Source organism: Myxine glutinosa, chromosome 1, assembly GCF_964187855.1.
Source record: "Myxine glutinosa chromosome 1, kmMyxGlut1.1, whole genome shotgun sequence".
Lineage (NCBI taxonomy): Eukaryota > Metazoa > Chordata > Myxini > Myxiniformes > Myxinidae > Myxine > Myxine glutinosa.
In genome coordinates, this window is record NC_136261.1 from 163290146 (window position 1) to 163317808 (window position 27663).

Below are 27663 nucleotides of genomic sequence, written 5' to 3' on the forward strand. Positions count from 1 at the left end.
CGGGATATACACGGGGCACACAGCCCCGAGCACGGCAGTGCTATAGTGTGATCCTTAGAATAAAGACTCTTTTGATTACGTTCGTTGTTGCTTCCTTCATTGGCAAGGCAAGTCATGCGCATAGCACCGCACTACAATATATTATTTTATTAGTCCATGATTTTTGTGTATTGACAGGCTTTGTTTTCTGTTCCCTTTCTTTTTCCAGCTACATAACATGACAATTCTGGCAGTGACATCAGTGGGAGACAAGAAAAGGAACTCAGAAAGTTTCGGGTATGATTAAGCTGAGCATTGAAAAGATATGTTCTGTACTCCACAGTGTGTTGTGAATTATCATACTACTCATTTTGAAATTGTCAAATTTGAAATCTTGAAATCGGTGTCCAGCTGATTTCAACAAATTTTGTTGTGAATTATCAAATGAAATTATCATTTTGTGTAAAGCTTGGCGATTCCCAAGTGGAAACGATCCGCAAGATTCAACACCGTTCATTCCATTATGAAGGAGGATTTGGGCTTCAGGAGAATCTCAGCGAAGTTCGTACCAAAGCTGCTAACGATTGAGCAGAAGCAACTCCGTTTGGAGATCGCACAGGACATGCTGGAGACTGTGAACAGCGATCCCAGCTTCCTCAACACAGTGATCACTGGCGATGAGTCCTGGGTTTATGGGTACGACCCAGAAACCAAGTTGCAGTCATCACAATGGAAGCATCCAACATCCCCGAGGCCAAAAAACACAAAATTTGATGCAGTAGCGTTGTTCAAGTTTTTCCATCATTTTGTCAAAAACGAAAATCCGACGGCGCTCACTTACATGTCCTCACTCATCGGCGGTCTGCCGTCGAATGACAGCTTCTGCAGGTGGGAAAAAATTCACGCGTGTGCATTAGGATCGCCTACATACGTGCACCAATCAACGCCTCCCTAGCTTCTTTTTTTTTACGCACGAAAAATAAATGTCGGATACTTTTTGAACACACTACGTACATGACATTTAAAAACTAGAACGGCACTCATTAGAGAGCAAACCTATGCCTGGTTGGCCATATCACTCAATGGTAAAGAATCGCGAAAAAATTCTACCAGCTAGGTCGGGATCCGGATCTTCACCAAAATTGAATATCCTTCCTTGTCACACACACAACCTGTCCAACAAGTTTTGTCCAAATCCATCCATAACTTTTTGAGAAAAACTGCTATTGTATGTTTATCGTATATTGTATGTTTGTATCGTATGTATCGTATGTACAGTCACGTGAAAACGTAAGTACACCCCATTAGTCCTTGAGCCAGACCAAAAGTAATGCTCCGGCGGGGGGAGTAATTCTCATTATGATTTTCCATTAGACCAATGTCTCATGTGTCAGAAAAGGTGTGATGGACATCTGAGAACGGTAGCTTAGTGCCCGGATGGACGCCATCTTTGAAACCACCCAGCTCGAAAATGCCCATTTGGTGGGGTACATTGTTGCACGTGTATCTGGACTTCTATACTAGCTATCGATGTGCGGTTGACGACTAAATATACGTCCGATGTGTACCGTCTAAATAAAAAATAATATGAAGCATTTTGTTTTAGATTAATTATTATAAAAATCAATTATCGAAAAAAAATCATATATTTTTCAATATTTTATTATTAGACTTGTACTTTTTTTAGTGAAACAACACTGGTATGATTTTCCAAATTATGCATTGTGCTACACCGTTTATCTGTCTATAAAAATAACTCAAAAACTAAAACATATCATCCACCACGAGTTTACAACAAATAAATGTAAAGAGGCATAAAATGACTTAGGCCGCCGCTGGCATTATCTATTCTGACGATAACGCAAGTTAGGAATGTCGTACGGAGAGGATTTTAACACCATACGATATCTAATAAGCAGGCGGAAATTGTTACATAGGAAATCTGCACTTTGGTGGCCATCTTGGATTTCAAAATGGCCGCCAATTATATTAATTATTCATTACTAGAGTTTGGAAAGACGTATGGAGCTGATTTTAACACCATACGATGTATATTCCTAATAAGCAAGCGGAGGTATCATTGAACATGTCATGTTTTAGTCAAATAACACCGGTATGATCTTCCAAATTATACATTTTGCTAAACCGTTTATCTGTCTATAAAGATTTTCAGGCAATTTGGCCTGCATTATAATAGAGAACAACATATGCTATACAATATACAGTGCACACAAAGTTAATCATCAGAGTCGCCATCAGAGTCATTGGCATCCTGAGCCACGATAGCATCATCCTGCACCATGTTGGAGCATCCCTGCAGCTTACACACAACAGTGCACTTCAACCCATTCAGTATGCAGGAGCAATCTGACGGTCGACACGTCCTTCTGCATGTGCATGAGATGAGATTCAAGACGACATCTGGAGCTGGTAGACCCGCCATCCATCGGATTGTGAGCGAACCGCCATCATCGAGTTCCCAACCATGTCCTGCTGATGGTGTTGGGACGTCTGGTAGGTTTTCAAGGCTGCGTCGCCAGATAGCCGCCTGATAGTTGGCCCTAAGCGTATGCTGCATCAAGGAGTCTTCACAAGGCGGCAATTGTCCAGATTCGATCTGGCCCTTCTTTGCACAGAACATGTGATAACGGAGCGAATTAACACCGACGATCTTCGTGTTCTTGGCGTACAGCTGACACGTGAAGGCCTGAATGCTATTGAAGACGTCTGTTGGTACATTCCACGAAGATCCCAGATCTGTGAATGCTTGAAGATACAGCTCATTCGCTTGCACAAGCTTCAAAGCCTTTATCTTTCCTTGGCTAGCCAGAGCACTCACAGTGTCACACCCGCTCCATGCATGAAGCCCTGGCAATGCACTGCAAACTCCAGACCCCAATACCGCAGCCAACTTTCCAACGTCGATCATTCTGACTCGAACCTTTGTTCCTCGTCTGATGAAGAGCTGACTATCGATGGTTCTGCTGAGATGAAGACTGATGATCAGAACGTCGGTGTCATCTGCCACTAAGATGATCGTCTTGTAGTGGGTAGCATCGTGCTTTGCGTGGAGAAACATACGCGTGTCTGCTTCCTCGTGGCTACATTCGAGTGCTTGCACCAACTTCCACCTATCGCGGGTCAGTACCAGACATTTTTCACCACAGGTGACATACAGTGTTCTGTTGCCTAGCTTTTCGCGATTTGTTTCATGTTTCCACGACTCCGCCAGAAACACAACCAGTTTCTCCTTTGTCTGGCTGCAAGCAAGGAGACGCCGCCAGTTCATGATTTTGTGTGCGGGTCTGATCTCGCTGAAACTGATGCCTTCATTTGAACCGCGGTTCACACGCTCAGCTGCTTTGATGGATTCTTCTGTGTATGTGTCAAAGACAACATCGATGCGCTCACTGCCTTGACCAGCGTGAAGCGCTGCAGCAAGGATGCGGTCAGATAGTTCTTCGAACGTGTCGTTCTCACCATGCATCTTTTGTATGAGAGCCATCGCATCAATTATTGTTGCACTTCGCTTGTCAACGTTCTCGGCTGGTTCCACAAGACCTTCCATGTGTTTCGCAAGTGCAGCTTTGTTCGTTTTTTTCATTGACCCATCAACGTTTGCCAAAGACCATGGTAACGGCCCTAGTGGGTGACAAAGGACATGTTGCATGTCGAGGTTCCTTGTCTTGGCGATGAGTATCATGGTGGCAAACAGTTGTCTGTCAGCTCTCAGGACGATCTCCTTGTTTGTGCCCTTCACAACTTTCTGCTTGATCTTACCAAAGGTCTTCAAGTTTAGCTTGTTCAATGTGTCATGAAAGCCTGTTCCCTCTTCAAGACGTTTCTGGAAGCTTTGATATGCCGCTTCCCCCTTTTGCAGGGTGTTGAGTAGGTCATTAGAAACGTCCTCCCTCGCAGCCGCTCCGGTAGATATACTGAGAAGACATGACGGATCATCGGCGAATGGATTGGTCCAGTCATTTTCCAGTAGATCACAGATAGCTGTGACGCCAGACTCATCACGTTTGATGCGAGAAGTAGACAAGTCAGGGTGCTTGGCGTGAGATGTGTCGCTGCCATTCACAAGGATAGTTTCTCGTAGTTGCCTCAGTGCAGTAGCCCGATTTTCTGCAGTTAGATAGTATCGTGACACAGCCCCTTGTCGAAGACTAAAACCTCGTGTTCCTCCAGCTGTTTGCGTATCTTTGTTTACTGTTTCTTCTGTTGTCTGATCAACAGCGATTCTGGCAAATGGATTCCCTGGTCTAAGCTGTACGGAGAAGTAGCCTTGATTGAAATGCCTGTACAACTCGGGGCATGTTTCGTGGAGTTGCGTCATCTGTGCATAGTACACTGGTAGATATCTAGCATAGTTCACCTTGTTCATTGCGAAACACCAAGGGATCACTCTTCTGACACAAGCCAAGTGAAGCATCCAGTCGCCTTCTCTATCCGCACGAATCAACCCCAGCAGGGTCTCTACCATATCAATATACATCATCCAGAAGCGAGCCAGGTCTCCATGTTTGGTTTGCAGAAAATGTAGGTATTTCGCGAACATGTCAAAGCTCTGTACACATGAATCATCATCGAGAGCAGCAGCGAGAGTCTCGTGGCAAACATCCTCCTTGATGCTGCGAATTTTGAGGTCAGTGCTTCGAATCTGGGGTTCCTTGTCAGGATGATTGCTTTCTATCCACACCTGGAAGCCCTTCCAAATGATGCGCATTAGTGCCTCGTACATCAACTTGTGGAGTCGCACAGCACGGTTGTATTGCTTGCCTTCCAGAACCCTGTTGATGGAACCTTCAGCGATTACTCCTGACTCAACAGCTACATCCCGAAGGCCTGCATCTCCAAACATTTTCCCAATGCTCGACATGAAGTTACAGATGGTATGGAAGTTCCCCATCATGAGCACGATTCTTCCATATCGATCGACATCTTTCCATGCTATTTCGGTCGCCTTAGCAAATAGTGCCTGGTCTAGCACCACCGGTATACGCTCAAGCTGAAGTGATGACATGATGTTCAGAGCTTCTCTGAGGATTTCTTGCACTGTTGCCATATCTGTGGCAGGCGCGTTTATAGTCGGCAGGTAGCCAACTACATCTTCCGTCACCTGAACACGATCTCTAGTCATGATGTTGAAACCAGTCCACGAACTGATTGTCTGGTCGCATGGTTCCAGCATGCGAGTCATAATCCATACGTGATTTCGGCGCTGCGCAAGGGATGTTGCGCCTGCAAGAGTGTCAGAAAGATCTGCAGGCTTGATTGCAGGTGGGCCCTCTCGTTTCCCACCGCTGTATATTGGAACTAAATCGCTGGATGACGGGATAGATCGCTTCTTATCTGCTTTGGATACTGCCGATGGAGGTTGGGGCGGCAAACACGACTGCGACTTCGGTTGGACGATGATACCGTTGACGCGATGCGATGTTCCGCCACCACTCAGCGATTCCTCTAGCCTGTCGATGTTATCGAATGCTAATACAGTCGGGACCGAAGGGTGCACATGTGACGGAAGTGGTACTGTATCTTTCTCCACACTTGCTAATTTGTCTATGCATAGCGCTGTCTCGATTTCTTCCAGAACTGTGTACGAACATCCGTGCCCGAGTCGATTCAATATTCTGATGACCTCTGTATTACCGGTACTGTAACTTCTAGTTGCATTGGTCAAAGTAGCTAGGTGGTTTTTGTGAGTGAAGTCTGATCTACAAGCCCTATGGTATAATATTGGAATATTAGGAAGTTCAACTGCGCCTTCTTGGACTAGCTTTAGAATTGGATAAAAGTTTCTAACTGCGGCTGCGTCACACAATGTCTTCCAAGAACTGTTGCCCGCTGCCTTGCTTAGTTCAGAGAGTGGCGACTTCTTGCTGCACAGGATGCACGTTCCGGACTCAGGTTCAATCTTCGCCCGTTTCGCCTCGACACCGGCCATCTCAGCTGAAAGAACAAAAAGACTGACGTTAGATTACTCCGATATCCGAAAAGCTCGCCAGCTTACATAGACATACTCATCCAAGTCAGTGAACGTGTTAGATGGCGCCACAATACAACTCTATAATAGAGTTGTATGTGGCGCCATCTAACATGTTCACTTTTAGTTCTTAAGCCACCCACCCCCCCCCCCCCCCCTCAGAAATTAATCAGGTCACCGCAACAAATCTCAGACTGAGATATAGAATATAGAATATAGATATAGAATAGACTGACGTCACTTTCGGCACTGGGTCCTGTGGGTTGATTATCGGCGGGAAATTCCAACTGACATAGTTTCGGTTTGTGGAAAGTGCATGCCTTTTCATATATTTTTTGTGTAAACTCGTGGTGGATGATATGTTTTAGTTTTTGAGTTATTTTTATAGACAGATAAACGGTGTAGCACAATGCATAATTTGGAAAATCATACCAGTGTTGTTTCACTAAAAAAAGTACAAGTCTAATAATAAAATATTGAAAAATATATGATTTTTTTTCGATAATTGATTTTTATAATAATTAATCTAAAACAAAATGCTTCATATTATTTTTTATTTAGACGGTACACATCGGACGTATATTTAGTCGTCAACCGCACATCGATAGCTAGTATAGAAGTCCAGATACACGTGCAACAATGTACCCCACCAAATGGGCATTTTCGAGCTGGGTGGTTTCAAAGATGGCGTCCATCCGGGCACTAAGCTACCGTTCTCAGATGTCCATCACACCTTTTCTGACACTTGAGACATTGGTCTAATGGAAAATCATAATGAGAATTACTCCCCCCGCCGGAGCATTCACTTCAAAATATGGCCAGTTGGCTCAAGGACTACATGTACAGTTTTGACTTTTTCAACATATTTCAACATACAGCTATTTGATCTTCATTTCAACAATATTTATAGATAAAGGTGGTATAATATAACAAATATCATGAAACATTTACATTTTGCAGTCCATTGTATAATTTAAATAAACATAAATGCAAATTTCGCATGTGGAAAAAGTAAGTACACCCCTACATTTATCACTACTACAAAAACCTAAAATTAGAATCAGGTTCACCAGCTCAGGTGCAAATGATTAGAACATCGTTAGAGAGGATCTTGGAAGAACCTGTCTTATTTAAACCTCAGACATTTAGTTTGGTTTGCTGTTGAAGTGTGTGGCGTCACCATGCCCAGATCAAAAGAGCTCTCTGAGGCCTTCAAAAAGAAGGTTATAGATGCCTACGAGTCTGTGAAGGGATTTAAAAGGATCTCCAAACAATTTGAAATCAATCATTCGACTGTCCGGAAGATCATCTACAAGTGGAGAAGATTCCAAACAACTGCCAACTTGTTCAGGCCAGGCCGCCCCAGCAAGTTCAGCCCGAGAGCAGACCGCAAGATGCTGAAAAAAGTCTCTAAGAACCCCAGAATGTCATCAAGGGACCTACAGGTAGCTCTTGCCACTGTTGATGTCAAAGTGCACGAGTCTACCATTAGAAAGAGGCTGCACAAATTTGATCTACATGGGAGGTGTGCCAGGAGGAAACTTTGCTGTCCAGAAAGAACATCAGGGCAAGACTAAAGTTTGCCAATGAACACCTAGGCAAAGACCAGCACTTCTGTGCTCTGGACAATGTGCTCTGGACAGATGAGTCAAAAGTAGAGCTATTTGGCCACAGTACCAGAAGACATGTTTGGCGAAAACCAAAGATAGCATTTGACCACAAGAACCTGATACCAACTGTAAAGCATGGTGGTGGAAACATTATGGTTTGGGGCAGCTTTGCTGCATCAGGGACTGGGCAGCTCACCATCATATAATCCACTATGAATTCTTCATTGTACCAGAGTGTGCTTGAGGATAATGTGAGGCCATCTGTCAGAAAGTTGAAGCTCAACCGAAGGTGGACCTTGCAACATGACAAAGACCCTAAACATACCTGTAAATCCACCAAGGAATGGCTTAAAAGAAAGAAATGGAGGGTTCTGGAATGGCCAAGTCAAAGCCCGTATCTAAATCCCATCGAGATGTTGTGGGGGGATTTGAAACAAGCTGTGATGCAAGAAACCCCTCAAACATCGCACAGCTGAAAGAATTCTGCATGGAGGAGTGGGCAAACATTTCTCCCAGTCGACGTCAGAGACTGGTAGTCAGTTATAAGAAATGCCTACTTGAGGTTGTTTCTGCCAAAGGGGGCAATACCACCTATTAGAGCCAAGGGTGTACTTACTTTTTCCACATGCGAAATTTGCATTTATGTTTATTTAAATAATACAATGGACTACAAAATGTAAATGTTCATGATATTTGTTATATTATATCACCTTTATCTATCCATATTGTTGAAATGAAGATCAAATAGCTGTATGTTGAAATATGTTGAAAAAGTCAAAACTTTACATGGGGTGTACTTGCTTTTTCACATGACTGTATGCTCCTGCTATGTATCGTTTTTGGCCCGATCTCCCAATGGTGAAGAATCACTTTAAAAATTTTTTTTTAATCATATCCGAATCCATATTCAGATCTTCACCAAAATCGAATGGAGTCGTCCTTGTTAAGCACCCAACCGGTCCACCAAGTTTCGTCCAAATCCGTCCATAAAACGTTTTGAGATATCCAGCTCCGTATCGTTTTTGTCCCTGTCTCTCAATGTTGAAGAATCACTTTTTAAAATTCTAGTAGCTGGATCCGAATCCGGATCTTCACCAAAATCTAATCATTTCGTCCTTGTCACTGTGGAAGAATTTCGTGTATGACTCACAGGACTCCAATGACCGAACTCAGGTTTACAAAAGGTCTGGTTTATTATTCACTTCATTCCATTTACCAAATAATACCGCATTATTCAATGGCTGAGATTAACTCTTTTCCATGGTCCTTTTCGTTCGGCTGATGTTCTTCCGCAGCGCCGTACTCGTTCATTCCATCGTTCCGTCGGGCAGGGCTTCTGAGGACAAGTCCCCTTTTCTCAACGTTTTCTCTCGTTTATATCCACAAACTGGACTTAATCCTCTGTCCGCTGAAACGTTAATCCTTCTTCCGCTGATGCCCCGAGGTCATGTATTGCACCAAGCCCTGGCATCAACTCGCTCCCCTCCTGCTGTGATTTTCCATTTACACAGTAGGAGGGTGCTCTAGCCTGGGGCCTTGACCAGGTGTTTCCAAAGGATTATCATGTTCATGCACATTCTGCTTCGTTACCAGATTTAATCAATGAGTTACCAGGGCCAATCAATACGTTACACTGAGTTACACTTCCACAATTCCCTCATCTTTTTGTTTTTGTTTATATTAACCATTAATCTAAACATCAATATAAGTAAACAATCAATCACTACTAGTAAACATCATTACAAGTATAAGTAAATAATCAATCACTACTAGTAAACATCATTACAAGTATAAGTAAATAATCAATCACTTTGGTAATCAAATTCCCTTAGGCATACACCGTCATCCTGCAAGGATCACAAAACATTTCGTTGGTCATTGACTTCTTCCATATTGTTCAATCTATTGCATTTGCATCACAAATATATTTTCAAAACAACACTTCACCATCACCAAGATACAACAATTTCACTTCATTTTCAAGTTTTGTAAAGCATCTGCACCATCTGGAAAAACGTTTGCCTCCACACACATGTTGACTTTGTTTGAAAGGAAGGGCTGATCACTTGTGTTTGAATCCAGGTATGAAACATTTTCTCCTAATGTCTTCATAGCTCCTGCACTACTTCGTGTAGGATTTCGCTGTTGTGGTAACACTGCGGAGTCATAGACTGACCCTTCTCTCCATGTAGCATTCTTGCCACTTTTTGCTGTGAACCATAATGATTCCTTGAACAAGGCCTTCGCCCAGTTGTAGTCGACTTGCCTCCTCCCTCATTATGAGTGGGCAGCCAGTATTGGTGTGACGTTGATTGGCCAGCAAGATGTGGAACAGGGATGCCGGATGCATCCACAATGATGTTGGGACCATGGTGTTCAGGTCATTCATGGTCCTTACCAGGAGCAACCAGCAGAATCGTGCACAGCTGTTGTGACAAGGGCACAGCCGTTTTTTTTGCAGCTCCATGCTGGTTCCCCGGGCGTTGGTGAAGTAATAACATATGTCCCCGCATTTCACAGAGGTTGCAGGTAAAATGTCGTTGTCCTGCAACTTCTGATGTGATGAATGTTCGAAGCCTTCGAACAAGAGTAAGTGATCGCCTTTCTTTCATATGTTGCAGTGTGATCCAGGCAAATGGTCACATAAATTTCCTTGGTGAAGGTAAGCATTCATCTCCAAGTTACACGGGAGAATGTCTTCATCATTCTTTGAGAAAGAGGGTGTATGCCATGATTAACTTCATTTTTAGCCACAAATTTTCTTTCTCGAACTTCTTCCCAATTCCGTTAGCACTCCCTTCAAAATGTGATCTCGTCTTATCCTTATGCTCAGTCACATCTGAATCTGCTTTCCGCACACACTGAATCAGATAGGGTACATCTTACCATGAAATCAGCATAATCATGTATATCTTCCGATAGTTTCACATTCAACAATTTGCTGTTTTTCCTTAACACAAAAGTTATATTCATTTATATGCGTCACACAAATAATATTCAATCAGGTATGTATTTTATTACTAAACTAAGAATAGCATCCACAATTGCTTTCAGGTTAATATAGTTCAAAAATTAACTCATGCAGGTATTTTAGCACTACTCTAAGAAAATCAATTGTATATGATTACAATCACAAACGGGAATACCTAATTCCCAACAACAATTTTCCCAAACCAACAAATTAAGCATAATGTATTATTACCATAATTCCTCTCCACTTTTTATTTTCCCTCTTTTTCCCTTAACAGTGTGGCACTTGTGGTGATATGAGTTCACTGATATTGTAATTGACACAACTCATAACATTGTCGTTATGCCATTATCTTAATTCTACTGTTTATGTCGCCATAAAAGTCTTCCTTTTCTGGATCCACATTTCTTTCCTCATTTGTCACTTCATGCGTTATCATCGTGTTGTTGGTTACCTTATTCAAACACACCGTCACTAAGGCTTTCAAGCAAGCCACCACTAAAACAATTGCCAATATAACTACTAAACCAACAAACAAGTCTGCTACTCTTTGTAGACATTATATACCAAACTAACAAGCTTCCTAAAAGGTAAATAAAGAAAATCCCTTAATATGTAACATAATCAGATTATTTGTCTTACAAATGATCCCCCTATCTCCCGGGGTTGAACTCAATCCCCTGATCATGAGTGTAGTTGTGATACATTTTTTTCACTCATGTTGTATTAATATCAGCAGGTAATTGTATGTCATGTAGGCAAATAAATGTCACTATCCCAAGTAGGAATATCACATGTTGAAAATGTAGTGTTTATCAATGCAAGGGGTGTTAAAATGTAATTCAAATGACTGTAAATCACTACTATCATTTATCTACCACTGAATGTTCTGCTGGGCTGCTAGGTGCAGCCTCATTTTCTGTGGGATCGTCCACCTTAGCCCCATGTGCTTGTTTGCAATGAGGGGCATGAATCCAACTTTCTATTTTGGGTCCATATTTGTTTCTATTCTTATCAATCTCCTATGGTTTATCAATTCGTTCCAAGATACCGCAACCAAAGGTTTTAACCAAAGCTCTACCAAACTATTTCCAATTTGAACAAAAATGCCAGTGAAACAATGATTCGAAGGATTAACTTCAAGGGGTCAATAAATTTATTCTATAGCCAGATCTAATTTTCCCATCCAATAGTTTGCCTTGCCACATGTCATATTATAACACCTTAATAAACCTTCGAAAAAATGTTTCCCATCTCAACAAATTTCCTTTTTTACAAATAGCCATGTGTAACTTACGTATTTAACTACAATTTCCTCTCAATTTGTTTGGCCTAACTGGCCGCAAAAGTGGCTGCCAGCATGCAGTACCGTTTTTTATCTACCAAGGAAGTGTTCCACACAAGACCTCTACCAAAATGTTGTTTGTAAAAACAAATCTGGGATTTCTGATTACATGGATGCACACTCTCAGGACATTTTCAGGCTGCTGTTAACAATCCACTACGATGACTTAATTCCTTTACCCACAATCAAATAATTAGTACAAATTGAGGATATTATCCCTATCACATTCTTTTATAGATTCATTATGTTGGATCTAATTTTTTCCAATAATTTTCCACTGCTGTAAGGCGGAACAATAGCTCTCATAAGTCTTAGTAATATCGTACTTAATTTGCCCAGCAGAGAATAATTTATTTACTATCCTTTCTCATCTGTTAACCAGTGACTTTGTTTAAACTCCAGAACTGAAAACCCACAATAGTTCAAACCAGCAAAATTTTCTTTACTCTTTTCCCATATCATCTATGCCTAAAACACATCCATACATACAGCACAATTTATATGCTGATAAAATTCAAGTTTATATATATAAAATCCATGAGCAGAGTATTCTGGGAAGTCAGTGTAAGACCTCTCCCAAATTTGGATGATTTTGTACTTCCTCATTTCCTTTTATGAAGCTCATATCCATAAATAGATGTTATTCTCATATACATTCTATCAAAAATGGAATCCCAAAATTACTCACAATTTTACTATTAATTAATGGCTGCTCATAACCCAGCACATCAAATTTTTTATATTCCATTTCCCTTGACAAAAGAGATAATGTTCATAATCAAATTATATTTCTATTTTATTTTACGGATTCTCTGGATATTCAATCCCATCCACATATCCCAATCCCATCCACATATAACTATCCATTTCCAGACAGGCACACTGTCGGTGTCAACAATCTTGTAAGATTGATACACAAAAACACACACACACATGCATTATGCATATTTGTTTGCGTTGGAACCATTATTTACAGATCAGATGGGTGTCAATTTTATTTCAATTTCATAAAATTTGTCAATCAAATTCAAAATGCTTATAGACAAATGAACCAAAAGTCCATTCTTAGAAAACCTTTATGATGTCAAATTGAAATTACCCTTTCTGCCTTCACAATAATCTATCCAAATTTTGACTACACACCCATTTGCATGTCAGTCGACCATTGACCTATCAATTGTGCGGAACAATAGTCCGAAATTCCCACCTGATCATCATGTGACTCTTGTTACTTGGTTTGCCAACAATTGCAACGCAATTGTTCCAAACTTTGTAAATTTAAAATTGCTGTGCCCAAAATAGAAGATCCAATTTTGGCATTTGATCAATTAATTACTAATTTGCTTACAAGCAAAAGAAAAATGAATAATTCTTGCTCCGAAAACTTTTCAGACCCAAGAATCATCGACAGTTATTCATGTTTGTCCAGTAATCTAATTTGTTGAGGCCAATCGTCATTTGGGATTTGTCGCAATGAAGGCCTAATCATTGTCTGAGGTATCGGTCAGCACTGGTACCCTTGATCTTGGTTTACCCTATTAACTTGTCTTCCTTTTGGTATACGGACATCCTCTTTTCCAATGTCCCATCCGTCCACACTTGAAACACCGGTTTCTGTCGTTGTCTGATCTGTGCACCTGTGCACTTGTATTGCTGGGCTGCATCTCTACATCCCTGAGTTGCCACTGCAATCTCTCGTTATCTCCTGAAACACGAAAAAATTCTCTGTACCGTCCTTTTTGGGGAGACAACTGGAAATCTGATGGGACAACTGTCACTTTCATTCCTAATTTCGAGGGCAGTTGTGCATTTGTCTCCTCCACTGTATCCTGTATCCTTTTTATTTTAAGTTCTAGATCCGTTATCCGTTCTTGCTGTTCCCGTTGTCTGGATTCACCATCCCAAAGATGGAATGCAAGCCAGTCTACCGTTAGATTCTGTCTCTTCCTGGCTTTCAATCTTTGTTCCAATCTTTCCAATCGACTTCGCTCAAATGTACCATCTCTTGGAAACTCCTCATCATGTCCCTTTGTCCACAAATACCAATTCTCGACCTGCCTTATAGCTTCGGCACCATAACGGTCGTACATATGATGTGTACAAGTACCTTTTTGTGGAATTTCTGGTTGTCCTTGTGTATTCTTGCAGGCTCCATTTCCCATTCTGCCTTTTATAAAAGTAGCGTTGGATGTGTTGTAGCTTGTTCCAGGTTCCTCTAAAGCTTCACTCGTACCTCCAGGAAGGATCTCTCCACCTGTTCGCACGGTGATTTCCAGAGAATCTCCCTCAGCTGTGGCTTTTGCACAATCCAATCTCACAGATCAGTATTTGCAGATGAGCCGGAGGGTCAGTATGAAGTGGGTGAATCCTCAGGTGTCCGCTCTGTTTGACGGGGAAATCACACAATGGTAACCGCACATACATATCTGTATATAAACTCACCACCTTGCTCAATTTTCCCAGGTTGTCTCCACATTGATAATATCTCGCAAAGATATCAAAGCTTCTTTCTTGAGACCGCATTTTCATCAATCAAACAATCAATATATTCAATTCAATTTATTCAGTTCAATTTATGCAATTAAATTCAATCAATTAGATTCAATCAATTAACAATTCAATCAATTATTCAATTTCAATTAATTCATCAATATTCATCAATAAATCAAATTAATCATTTTGAATGACTCCTTGCATAAGCCCTTTCCCCAATGATGTCAGGACAGGTCCATCCATTGACTGAGATCGACTCATCGGTCGTCACCTCTGGTTCGTACCTCATGTCAATTGATGAATCACCGTCCTGTCCTAGGGTCATATCTGACATATTTCCCCATTTTGCCTGGTCTCCACAAATTTTCTTTGCAACCACTAAAGGCAACTCATCCTTCATTCGTGAGACAGCCAAAATGGATGGCAGATATTAAAGTTCATTGGAAAAAATATCTCATCATTTTTTCCTTTAATAGTACCCAAAATCTCTTGGCAATTTAAATTTCGTAAAACTACTGAAATAAGACTGTAAAATTCCTTCAATCATGCTAAATTTTGAAGCTCCATTGCTTGTAACACCCAATTTATCCCATAGGGCTTGAAAGTTCTTTCCCAAGTTCATGCAATCATTCTGCATTTGAACCCTATGATATCATTCATAATAATCATCATGATTTTATAGTCATGGTCATATCATAATCATCTATTTAAAACGAACATTTCCTTTATCACCACAATTATGTGGTATAATCAACAATAGAATAAAACTGTACATAGCAACAGGCTACCTCATGGCCACTCAGTATACCTATTGACAATAAGTCATAACAATATCGAATAATCATTGAACAATTCAAAAATCGCTTCCACTGCTCCAGCCGCAGCATTCGTCATTTTGTTTGCTCATCCGCATGACCAAAACGAAATAAAGGGAGCTCAACCATTACACAGCGCTTTTAATGGCGCATGCCATAGAAACTCAACGCAATTTCGACTCAGCCAGAAAACGAGCAAATTTTGCAGGATGTTAACTGGAATTAGTCGTGAAAATATATCCAAAATACACAAAAAATACACATCCACAAAATAAACAACAAACCCAAACAAACCCAAGGTCGACCCTCTTACACAGTAAATTACATCATTTCAGCATCGTATTGATTGCTGAAATATTCCAGGGTTTATACATACCTTAAAAGAGGTATGCGTGGTGTTGCCCCCTCCCACGTTTATTCCAGGGTTTATACACACCTTAAAAGAGGTATGCGTGGTGTTGCCCCCTCCCACTTTTAATTCCTCATTAAATTCCTCATTAAATTACTTATTAAATTACTTATTAAATTACTCATTAAATTACTCATTAAATTACTCATTAAATTATTCGTTAAATTACTCATTAAATTACTCATTAAATTACTCATTAAATTACTCAGTAAATTACTCATTAACTTAACTTACATAGTTTCAGCATTGTATTGATTGCTGAAATATTCCAGGGTTTATACACACCTTAAAAGAGGTATGCGTGGTGTTGCCCCCTCCCACTTTTAATTACTCATTACATCGTTTCCATTAAAAAACATCGCTTCTACTGCTCCAGCCGCAGCATTTGTCACTTTGTTTGCTCATCCGCATGACCAAACCGAAATAAAAGGAGCTCAACCATTACACAGCGCTTTTAATGGCGCATGCCATAGAAACTCAACGCAATTTCGACTCGGCCAGCAAACGAGCAAATTTTGCAGGATGTTAACTGGAATTAGTCGTGAAAATATATCCAAAATACACAAGAAATACACACCCACACAAATAAACAACATTTATTCCGTTCAACAGAACAAACATTTCCTCTATCATGACATGCATGTCTTCAACATTATATGACCAAGAGAAAAGGTAAAATTAATTAAAAAACTGCGGGCAGTGATGATCCGGGGACCATACCGCTCCATCCTGATTGGACGAGTGCGTGCTAGAGTCGTTAACAACGACAGTCCAGATCTGATTGTTCAAAATTTCAACTCAATCGATCGAAAAAATGAACGCAGGGATGCATTTTAAAGGTGCAGTGGCACTAACTGAGTTGCCACGAATATGGCCACGAAATTGCCAATATGGCCATCGCAAAATATTTTCCTTAATCAATTGGCTCATAGCATAACCAATCTGCAAGTATTTCATCCGAAGATGTATCTCTGAGGAATTTTAATTAAATAAGTCATTTATAAATCAACGAGTTAATTTATTAAATGATTAATCAATAAATCAATATTTTCCTTGACAGCCACATCACTTGGTCAGTGTCATGTCCAAATATCAGCTTCCTTACTCAAAAGGTGCCTGAGTTAATGTAATGTAATTACTGTAATAAGATTACTGCAATTACTGTAATGATTACTGTAATTACTGTAATTACCGGAACTGTAATTACTGTAATTACCTCAGGTAATTACTGTAATGTAATTACTGTAATGTAATAAGAAATGTAATTAATTAAATAAGTACTTCATTAATCGTTAATAATGAAATAATTCCTGATTTCTCATTCGATTCACTTGACATTCGAATGTCCCCAAAACGTTGGAGCAAAACGTTGCAACAACGAAAGTGAAACGTTGTAGCGACGTTGTGGAAACGTCAGCAAAACACAACATTTGAATGTTCCCAAAACGTTGGAGCAAAACGTTGCAACAACGAAAGTGAAACGTTGTAGCGACGTTGTGGAAACGTTAGCAAAACCCAACATTTGAATGTTCCCAAAACGTTGGAGCAAAACGTTGCAACAACGAAAGTGAAACGTTGTGGCGACGTTGTGGAAACGTTAGCAAAACCCAACATTTGAATGTTCCCAAAACGTTGGAGCAAAACGTTGCAACAACGAAAGTGAAACGTTGTGGCGACGTTGTGGAAACGTTAGCAAAACCCAACATTTGAATGTTCCCAAAACGTTGGAGCAAAACGTTGCAACAACGAAAGTGAAACGTTGTGGCGACGTTGTGGAAACGTTAGCAAAACCCAACATTTGAATGTTCCCAAAACATTCCAACAACAAGTTCCAACAACAAGTTCCAACAACAAGTTCCAACAACAAGTTCCAACAAGTTCCAACAACAAGTTCCAACAGCAAGTTCCAACAACAAGTTCCAACAACAAGTTCCAACAACAAGTTCCAACAAGTTCCAACAGCAAGTTCCAACAGCAAGTTCCAACAACAAGTTCCAACAAGTTCCAACAACAAGTTCCAACAACAAGTTCCAACAGCAAGTTCCAACAGCAAGTTCCAACAACAAGTTCCAACAACAAGTTCCAACAACAAGTTCCAACAAGTTCCAACAGCAAGTTCCAACAACAAGTTCCAACAAGTTCCAACAGCAAGTTCCAACAGCAAGTTCCAACAACAAGTTCCAACAAGTTCCAACAAGTGCCAACAGCAAGTTCCAACAACAAGTTCCAACAACAAGTTCCAACAACAAGTTCCAACAAGTTCCAACAGCAAGTTCCAACAACAAGTTCCAACAAGTTCCAACAACAAGTTCCAACAAGTTCCAACAAGTTCCAACAGCAAGTTCCAACAACAAGTTCCAACAAGTTCCAACAGCAAGTTCCAACAGCAAGTTCCAACAACAAGTTCCAACAGCAAGTTCCAACAGCAAGTTCCAACAACAAGTTCCAACAACAAGTTCCAACAAGTTCCAACAACAAGTTCCAACAGCAAGTTCCAACAACAAGTTCCAACAACAAGTTCCAACAACAAGTTCCAACAAGTTCCAACAACAAGTTCCAACAACAAGTTCCAACAAGTTCCAACAGCAAGTTCCAACAGCAAGTTCCAACAGCAAGTTCCAACAACAAGTTCCAACAACAAGTTCCAACAACAAGTTCCAACAGCAAGTTCCAACAACAAGTTCCAACAACAAGTTCCAACAACAAGTTCCAACAAGTTCCAACAGCAAGTTCCAACAGCAAGTTCCAACAACAAGTTCCAACAACAAGTTCCAACAACAAGTTCCAACAAGTTCCAACAAGTGCCAACAGCAAGTTCCAACAACAAGTTCCAACAACAAGTTCCAACAAGTTCCAACAGCAAGTTCCAACAACAAGTTCCAACAAGTTCCAACAGCAAGTTCCAACAGCAAGTTCCAACAACAAGTTCCAACAACAAGTTCCAACAGCAAGTTCCAACAGCAAGTTCCAACAACAAGTTCCAACAACAAGTTCCAACAAGTTCCAACAACAAGTTCCAACAGCAAGTTCCAACAACAAGTTCCAACAACAAGTTCCAACAGCAAGTTCCAACAGCAAGTTCCAACAACAAGTTCCAACAACAAGTTCCAACAAGTTCCAACAGCAAGTTCCAACAACAAGTTCCAACAAGTTCCAACAACAAGTTCCAACAAGTTCCAACAAGTTCCAACAGCAAGTTCCAACAACAAGTTCCAACAAGTTCCAACAGCAAATGGTCACAAGTCATTATCACATTGCAATGACCTCTAAACATTCCTAAACCAATATCCCATTAAAAAATCCCATTAAAAATCCCATATTTTGTCACCCTTTGCATTGTTGAAAGCAATTAATTCCATAACTTAATATTACCTCAATTTATATATACTAGCGCGTGCCCGCACGTACGTGCTCGCCCGTACGTGCTTGCAAAAAACATGCGTGCAAACAACAACAACAAAACTTTGAAACCACGTGGCAGTAACGACCACAGAACCCCCCCTTCTATTTACATGCAATGGTTTGGTCCATTCGCAAAGCCAAAGCGAACGACCACAGAACCCCCCTTCTATTTACATGCAATGGTTCGGTCCATCCGCAGAGCCAAAGCGAACGACCACAGAACCCTCGCAATTAATATCTATTGTAAGCGTGCCAAATCAATAAGTATCAATTTTTTTTTTTTCTATGAGCCTCGACCAGAGAGTGGTTGCTACTCACAAAACACTCGTCGCTAGCTGTTCCATTGTCTGCCGATTCCCACTCTGCTGTTTTTGTCTTATAATCTCCAAACAAGAACAGTACACATTTCCTGTAATTATCTCTCATAATCAGGATAAATTTGGAACAGCCCTTAAACTAACATCAAGCAGATCAATTTTTTATATTTTATGCAATTTTTTTTTCTCCATCGCCATCTTTCATCATAATTCTGGACCGGCATGAGGGGGGGTTGTCTGTCATGAATTTATAGGCATGGCGGGAAAACTGAAAAAAAATATTTATTTAAAACGGGTGTACACGATTGTACACGTGTACGGACGGACCTTACCGAACCGGCAAACAAGTCGCTTCATGCACATCAGTGGTGCGTTTCTTCGTGGCGCGTGTCAGAAGAATTACACAGCGCAGGAAAAATACGTATTTACAGAAATCGTTAAAAAAAAAACTCGGATAATCGCTAAAATCGTTGTGGCCGGTGTACCATATTGGAAATATATATATATATAAATATAATTCCGTTTCCCGGTTCCCTGTCGCTCGCCGAGCGCCGAGCAAGTCAAGTGCTTCGAACAAGTGCAAAAAAAAAAGTAGTACTTTATACGTGTGCGGGTGGGTAAACGAGTGTACCGGCCTTACACGTCCTGGAAGCAAGCGGTCGCAAGGTGCACACTTGCTCCGTTTGCTTCCAGGTCACAGTAAGGCCCTTTAATAACCAGCGCAAAAATACGTATTTACAGAAATCATTTAGTAAAAAAACGAATAAATTGCTACAGTCGTTTATCGAAATCCCATTCGTGATGGCTCACGCCACCTATATCGCGGCATCGGTGCGCAAAGAAGCCCCAGACCACCTGCTCCCCCATGTATGTACACATAACTTCCAAGTTCGTAAATCATATTGGACTAAACAAGACACACTCACCTTTTACTTGCTTGTACAATTGATTTCAGCGGTGCCTCCATATTGTGGAAGAATTTCGTGTATGACTCACAGGACTCCAATGACCGAACTCAGGTTTACAAAAGGTCTGGTTTATTATTCACTTCATTCCATTTACCAAATAATACCGCATTATTCAATGGCTGAGATTAACTCTTTTCCATGGTCCTTTTCGTTCGGCTGATGTTCTTCCGCAGCGCCGTACTCGTTCATTCCATCGTTCCGTCGGGCAGGGCTTCTGAGGACAAGTCCCCTTTTCTCAACGTTTTCTCTCGTTTATATCCACAAACTGGACTTAATCCTCTGTCCGCTGAAACGTTAATCCTTCTTCCGCTGATGCCCCGAGGTCATGTATTGCACCAAGCCCTGGCATCAACTCGCTCCCCTCCTGCTGTGATTTTCCATTTACACAGTAGGAGGGTGCTCTAGCCTGGGGCCTTGACCAGGTGTTTCCAAAGGATTATCATGTTCATGCACATTCTGCTTCGTTACCAGATTTAATCAATGAGTTACCAGGGCCAATCAATACGTTACACTGAGTTACACTTCCACATCACATACGGTACATCTCTCCCAAATTTTGTCCGAATCCGTCCACAACTTTTTGAGATATTTTGTTCACAAACAATCAAACAGACAGGGGTGAAAACATAACCTCCATCCACCTTTGGTGGCAGAGGTAATAATCTCGTCGTTGACTACCAGTGGTTTGAGATAATATACATTGGTTTGAAGTTTTGATGACGTTATAGTTCAATTATGTAGGTTTAATGGGGGTAGAAAACATTGCAGGTAGGGGATGTGGGATGGCTTGGAATGGTGGTGCAACTCTAGCTTGAAGTCCCGTAGGGAAGAGTACAATTGAATCTTCTTCGGAAGACACTTCCACCAACAGGAGAAAAAAAGAGCACATGAGTGGAGGTGGGATGAAACCATGGATTTTGAGAGACGAACCCGGTGGAGGCTTTTCACAAAGTTCTGAGGTAGTATTGTTATCTACTGTATGACCCTGCATCAAACAATGTCCAACAAACTTTGCTCTTGACTTTAATACAATGTCAACTACTGGGCAAGAACGTATCATTGTTTTCATTTCCTAAACTTAATTGGAGGATATAATTGTCATGTTATTCCAATTTCCTCTTTCATCAAGCCAAGTCTGAAAGTAGACTTCATTCAGTTTTTTTTACGGCGTAGCCCATAGAGCAATGCCGTCTGGAACAGTGTTTGACTGCCCATCTGGTGTATGTATGTATGTATGTATGTATGTATGTATGTCGCTTCTGCCCGAAGTTTGCGGGTTTATTCCCTGTAAAAGTCGTTTTCTCTCAACCGTTAGTCAGATTGACACAAAATTTTCACCATAGGAGCGACTCCTGTTGTGCAATTTTTATTGATAATTATGACATCATAGGTTACATGGTATGGGCGCCATCTTGGAAAAACCAAAAAACTTTTCACCTCTATCTCTGAAACTGCCACATCGAAAAAATTGAAAGGTGGCTCATTGTAAAGTACTACCCATGGGGAATAACATATTGTCGTGTGTCTACCCTGTAGTGAACACTGCAGGGTGACGGATAACCAAATGAGCTTTAACTCTGAGGCGTTCAATCCAATGGCAGACCTTCTTTATATGCGTGGGGGAAGGGCCGTTAGCGCTCACCTGCATGGGTCCACCGGATGTCTTCGCACCTGCGACAATTAACTCAAAACCGACACGGATTTAAAATGTACAAAAATACCGGCTTTATTGAAGAAATACCGGAAACAAAATAAAACACGGCAAAATAATATTCCTAAATGGGACGTCCCCACACAGACCCGTATACACACAATGGGAAAAATAACTGTGAAAACAAAGCGTTTTTGTCAGGCACTTAGCTCTGAGCGGCTCTTGAACCTCATCGGTGATCGTCCAGGCCCCGAGCGCGCAATCCTGGCGCGGCACAGGCCCTGGCTGGAAGTAGGCCTCAGCACACCCTTGTTCACTCAGCCACGCTTGTCCTCGTCGTACGCCTCACCAGCACCCACGTCTCCCAGCGCAAGAGCACTATGAACTGTGGCTACGCGGCAGCAATGTTCCAACGCAAGAGCTTATCGGCGACTGTTCACCTCTGGTCCACAATCCGAGACAAAGCCAAGAGCGCTCGTGAACTTTGACCTTTCGTTGTGAAATCCTGAAGCAGAGAGATATATAAAATCATGACCGTTCTCAATGAATGTCCCTCGCTCAAGAGCGCACTGTATATGTGACTGTTCGCCACCAAACGCAGAAAAAGAGAGAGAAAATGTCGGCCCTCCAACTCCTTTGTATTCTAGGCTCTGACATCATCTGACGCCGCCAGTGCCTGGTCCACCAATCCAATAGTCCCATCTTAGCAGTCCTTGCTCGAACCAATCCCGGACCAATCACTGCTCTTCAGGGTGTGGCCTTACGGACATGCTGTGCCTTTGGGATCACCAGGTCGGCGGTATCATCGGTGGTTCAACGTTCCGGTTCCGGTCGCTTTTATTTAGTGTTATAAATGCACAATTTCTTGCTATGTGTGTGTGCTGCATTGTCATAATGAACAGAGGAAAAATAACAGAGGCCATTACATACAGGGGATTAATTACCCATAATCCCTAACTAAGTAACATAACCCCACCCCTCGTGATGGGAACAAAGATACACTGACACGACATCCGGTCTAAATTAATTTCCTACTTATGATACATGGGGTTTCTTCTTCTTCACGACAGTCGGAACACACTACCGATACAATTCTACCTTGCTCTAAGGTAATCATTGCCTAACCCCTACAAACATAACAATATGTTATGATGATGTCATAGGTTCCTTCATTATGACGTCATTAATCGACAAGTAGAACGCTTAATCCGATCAGTATGAATTTTCTTGAGCGGGATCTCGGGATAAATTGGTCAAGAAAAAAAATTGATGATGCCATTAGTCACGTGTTTTGGCAGTCATATTTTTACGGTGTAGCCCGTAGGGCAATGCTGTCTGGAACAGTGTTTGTCTATCTGTCTGGTGTTTGCATGTACGCCCCTCATCAGATCCTCCACTCAGCAGATCCAAGCCTGGCTACGCCATTGTTAGACTATCAGCCTTGTTTGTTTTTGTCTCTTTATTTGGCAGTGTCGCCTTCACGTCAACCAACATGTTGTTAACAGCCTCATGCACCAACTATTCATCCTTTATGGTTTTGTGGGTGTGAGTGGAAAGGCTTCAAGCTATTCTGTTTAGCTTTCGTATATTTAGCAAAATTCCCAGGATTTTCTGACACTATTTGTTTAACAATTGCTTGGGACTTCTCATATATCTACGAGGGAAGGAAGATCTACAGAAACATGACTACTGTATCAATGCTCATTCTTTTGACATGGATGGCACGTTCTGTTTTTCTCCATTGCAGTCTATAGAAGTAGTTCAGCCAAAATTGAGGTTCATATAGTTACACATCTGTCTGCTGTAATTAGCTGAAATGTATCTTTCACACTCTTCCAGCATAACGATCACCTTGAGACCCCAAGTTTACTTGGGGAAATAATTTCTGGGTGACATTCAGTGTGTAGAGCTCGTCATTCTCCCAACAAGCCAGAACCCATCTTGGGCAAACACATTCGACAAGTTAGCCTCTATGGTTGCATGGTTGACACATTGCTAATCTCCACAGAGACGAGTCCATTCTGAAATGTGTGGAGTTGATCTTTGGCAAAAAGCCTTCATCTGAGGCCAATAAAAAAATTTTAAAAACCACATTTAGAAGCCATTTTTCCCCGCAAAGCGGGGGTTGGCCTTTTTCGGGGACCGTGGTTGTTGTTGTTTTTCGGTCCCCTTTTTGAAGCAATGTTTTACGGCTGGATGCTCTTCCTGCCGCCAACCCTTTTTGTCGCCTTTTACGACAAGCGGGGAATTACCAGTGAACTGGTACTCAATTAGCCGACCTCGGAAGGATGACAGGCTGAGTCAACCCCCTGGCGTTAATTCAGCGATCGACCGGGATTCGAACCCAGGATCCTGGGATCCTAAGCTGGCACCCTAGCCGCTAGCCCAACACCAGGCTAAGGCATCTGAGGCCAATGGAGTATGGTTTTCATTTCTGGTGTGTTATAGGTGCTTTACTGTATTTCTTGCTCCCTCAATGGAAGGTCCTGTACAACAACAACAACAACAACAGGCCTTTTAAGGCCATTTTGCCTGCAAGAGTGGGGGTTAGCCTTGTGGGCCCCATGACAATGTTTTCCATTTTGCCCTATCTTCTACGTCTCCTCTTGTTAACCCCCTTGCCCGCATTTCTTCTTCCACCACCTTTAGCCAAGTCGTTCTCGGTCTTCATCGTCCTCTACGTCCTTCTGCATTCATTTCCATCACTCTTCTCAACCAGTCACTTTCATCTTTCCTCAACACGTGACCAAACCATCTCAACCTGTTTCTCTTCACAGCATCCATCACAGACTCCATTCCCATCATCTTTTGCAATTCATCATTTGTCTTCCTCTCTCTCAACGATACTCCACACATCCACCGAACCATTCGCATTTCCACCCTTTCCAGCCTTCGTTGCTGCTCTATGTTCATTACCCATGTCTCGCTCCCATAAATCATAACACTTCTCACACATGCAGCATACACCTTTCCCTTCAGCTTCAACGACACTCCCCTCCTCGTCAGCACGCCACTCAGTTCCCGAAACTTCTTCCATGCACATCTCACTCAAGCAACTGTTGCCGAGTCTGATCCACCTTCTCCATTCAACATGTCTCCTAGGAATTAATGGAATCTCCAGTCAATTAGCCTTCTCAGAGTCAGCTTCTTGCTCGCTGTAGTCTGGTTGGTTACTTTGAAATTCTTTCATGTCTCATTCACTTCTTTGTTCAGCTGCATCTGTGTTTGTGCAAGAGTGAACAAATAGTGAACAATGTCCCAGAACTTCCTGAGCCACAAACATGATCACAGCAAATCTTAAGTCATTTCATGCTTAGGGTACAGAACAGGGGCTTGGGTAGAGGTTTTCCACTCTTGGTGCATTTTATGTTGGAATCCCTGCATGGGTTGCTTGACAGCTGCTCTGACATGCTCACTATTATTGGCTTTTGGCCACAACCCAAACTGTCCTTGTGCTGAGTGAAGAAAATTTGCGCAAAACACATGGGAGCAGCTACCATCTGCTCATGTGTAAACAGAACATAACAGGGTCCATAAACATCATCAAAAGTATCATCATCATAAACAGATTGCATGAAGGTACATCGGATATTTCACCAAAAACAACTACTGCCTATACATTAGCAGCCTCAGGCCCAACATGAGAATTTAAACCTGATTTTTAATCGTCATTTTAAAAATATACTTATTTCTATTCTGATGTTGTTTCTAATGCTCGACACCATATTTTCATTGAAACATACTTTTCACCTCATCTTACCTTCTTTCTACTTGTACGCTTCCTCTCATCAACTTACCTTCCTTTCTAACTCCTAACGAATTAGCACCACACTATCCTTGAGAGGGAAGAGATTGTTTGTGTTTACAGTGGCACAATTGCAAACACGGACTCCAAGTCCTGCTTACTTTTCCTTCTGTCCATAAGGACGGGCTTTCGATAGATATATGTATGTATGTATGTATGTATGTATGTATGTATGTATGTATGTATATATGTACATATATATATATATATATATATATATATATATATATACAGTGCGTATCAAAAAAAGGCAATCCGAATTCAAGGGGTTAATATGCAAAGGTTATTTAGTTTGACAATTTACATGTGGGTTACCAATTATGAGGAGATCCTCAGCTTTCCATTGATGCCTTTCATGCATCATTGCTGTCACACATGACCGAGTACATGTTCATTGAAAATGACAAGTTCAAATCGCATTTTTACAAGTTTGGCTAATCGGTGCAAGACCGTTTTAAATGGAGGCATTACTTGTCGACTGCCAAGTTGATAATGTAAAATTGTTAAGCTGGTCTGGTAATCGTCGGTTGCATCATCCTTTGTTTAAGATGGGTATTTAAGATGGGTATTTAAGATGGGCCTACAGTGTATGGGTTTAGAGACAGTCTGAGTCATTGAAAAGATGGTTCAACTTACGACTGAACAGCGGACCTTCGTGGTTACAACCTTTCACCAAACTGGAAGTTTGCAGCGAACTCTTGATGCGTTCAGGGAACGTTTCCCAGAACGGGAGCCTCCAGCAGCAAAAACCATCTGGGCGAATGTTAGAAAATACCAAGAGCATGGCATTAGCCTCAACCGCAACAAGGGGAATTCTGGAAGGAGGCGCACTGGGCGATCGGAAATGAACATGGCAGCAGTAAGGCAGCAAGTTTTGGAGCATCCTAGGGATATCAGCACAAGACGAAATGGGACGGGATTGCCTTCGGCAACATTCAACCGAATCACAAGACTGGACCTCCACCAACATCCATATTGGATTCACATCCGGCATCAACTTACACCAGGGGATTTTGGCAGGAGGCTGGTGCTTGCCAGATGGTTGATAGCATGTTGCAAAGCAGATGTCAATTTCCTGCGGTATCTCGTTATCGGCGATGAAGCTGCTTTCGCCATGGACGGCAAGGTCAATACCCATAATGTTCTTGAATATGCACCGACAGGACAACCCCCAGAATTTAATTTAAACACCAACATGATTTGACAAAAGTGGACTGTTTGGTTGGGACTTTGTGGAAGTAGTCAGGTGATCGGACCATTTTTCTTTCAAAGGAATGTCAATGGTAACAGGTATCTGCAGATGATCAATAATGAAGTTTTACCGCAGCTGGAGGAGAACTTTGAGCGACAGGTTCGTGGTGTCTTCAGATATCTCTGGTGGGCCCAAGACGGCGCCCCAGCACATCGTCTTATCGTTTCCGAGATCGACTGAGGGAACTCTTTAAAGACCGAGTCATCGCCCTCAACCATGCAGTGGAATGGCCGCCAAGATCACCTGACCTCACACCATGTGGTTATTTCCTTTGGGGACATTTAAAGAACAAGGTGTTCGTAACTCCTCCCCGTGATCTTGACGAATTGCAGGGCCGTATTCGACATGAAGTGGATGCTTTGCGCAATGACCCAGCTATGGTGAGACGAGCAGTTCAGGGCATGCTCCGCCGCTGTGAGCTTTGTGTTGAAAGGGGAGGTGGACATGTTGAAGGTGTGGTTGCATAAAGGCCAATCATTCCTGAGAAAAGTTCACATCTGACGTTCATTTTGCACCAATTATCCCGACCCGCATCGATTAGCCAAGCTTGTAAAAATGCGATTTGAACTTGTCATTTTCAATGAACATGTACTCGGTCATGTGTGACAGTGAAGGAACTGCGCTCCAACGCGAGTCGAAAGAATTGACGCGACCAAA

The 27663-nt window shown here is 41.7% G+C and overlaps 1 long non-coding RNA gene across 1 annotated transcript in view; it reads left to right on the forward strand.

Annotated features, from left to right (window-relative positions):
- The first annotated feature begins 232 nt into the window (after positions 1-232).
- Positions 233-27663, forward strand: part of LOC137431353 (uncharacterized) — a 59727-nt gene continuing 32296 nt past the window's right edge. Inside the window, exon 1 of the long non-coding RNA XR_013622054.1 lies at positions 233-276. This is a non-coding gene — a long non-coding RNA (uncharacterized LOC137431353). The remainder of the gene's footprint in view (positions 277-27663) is intronic.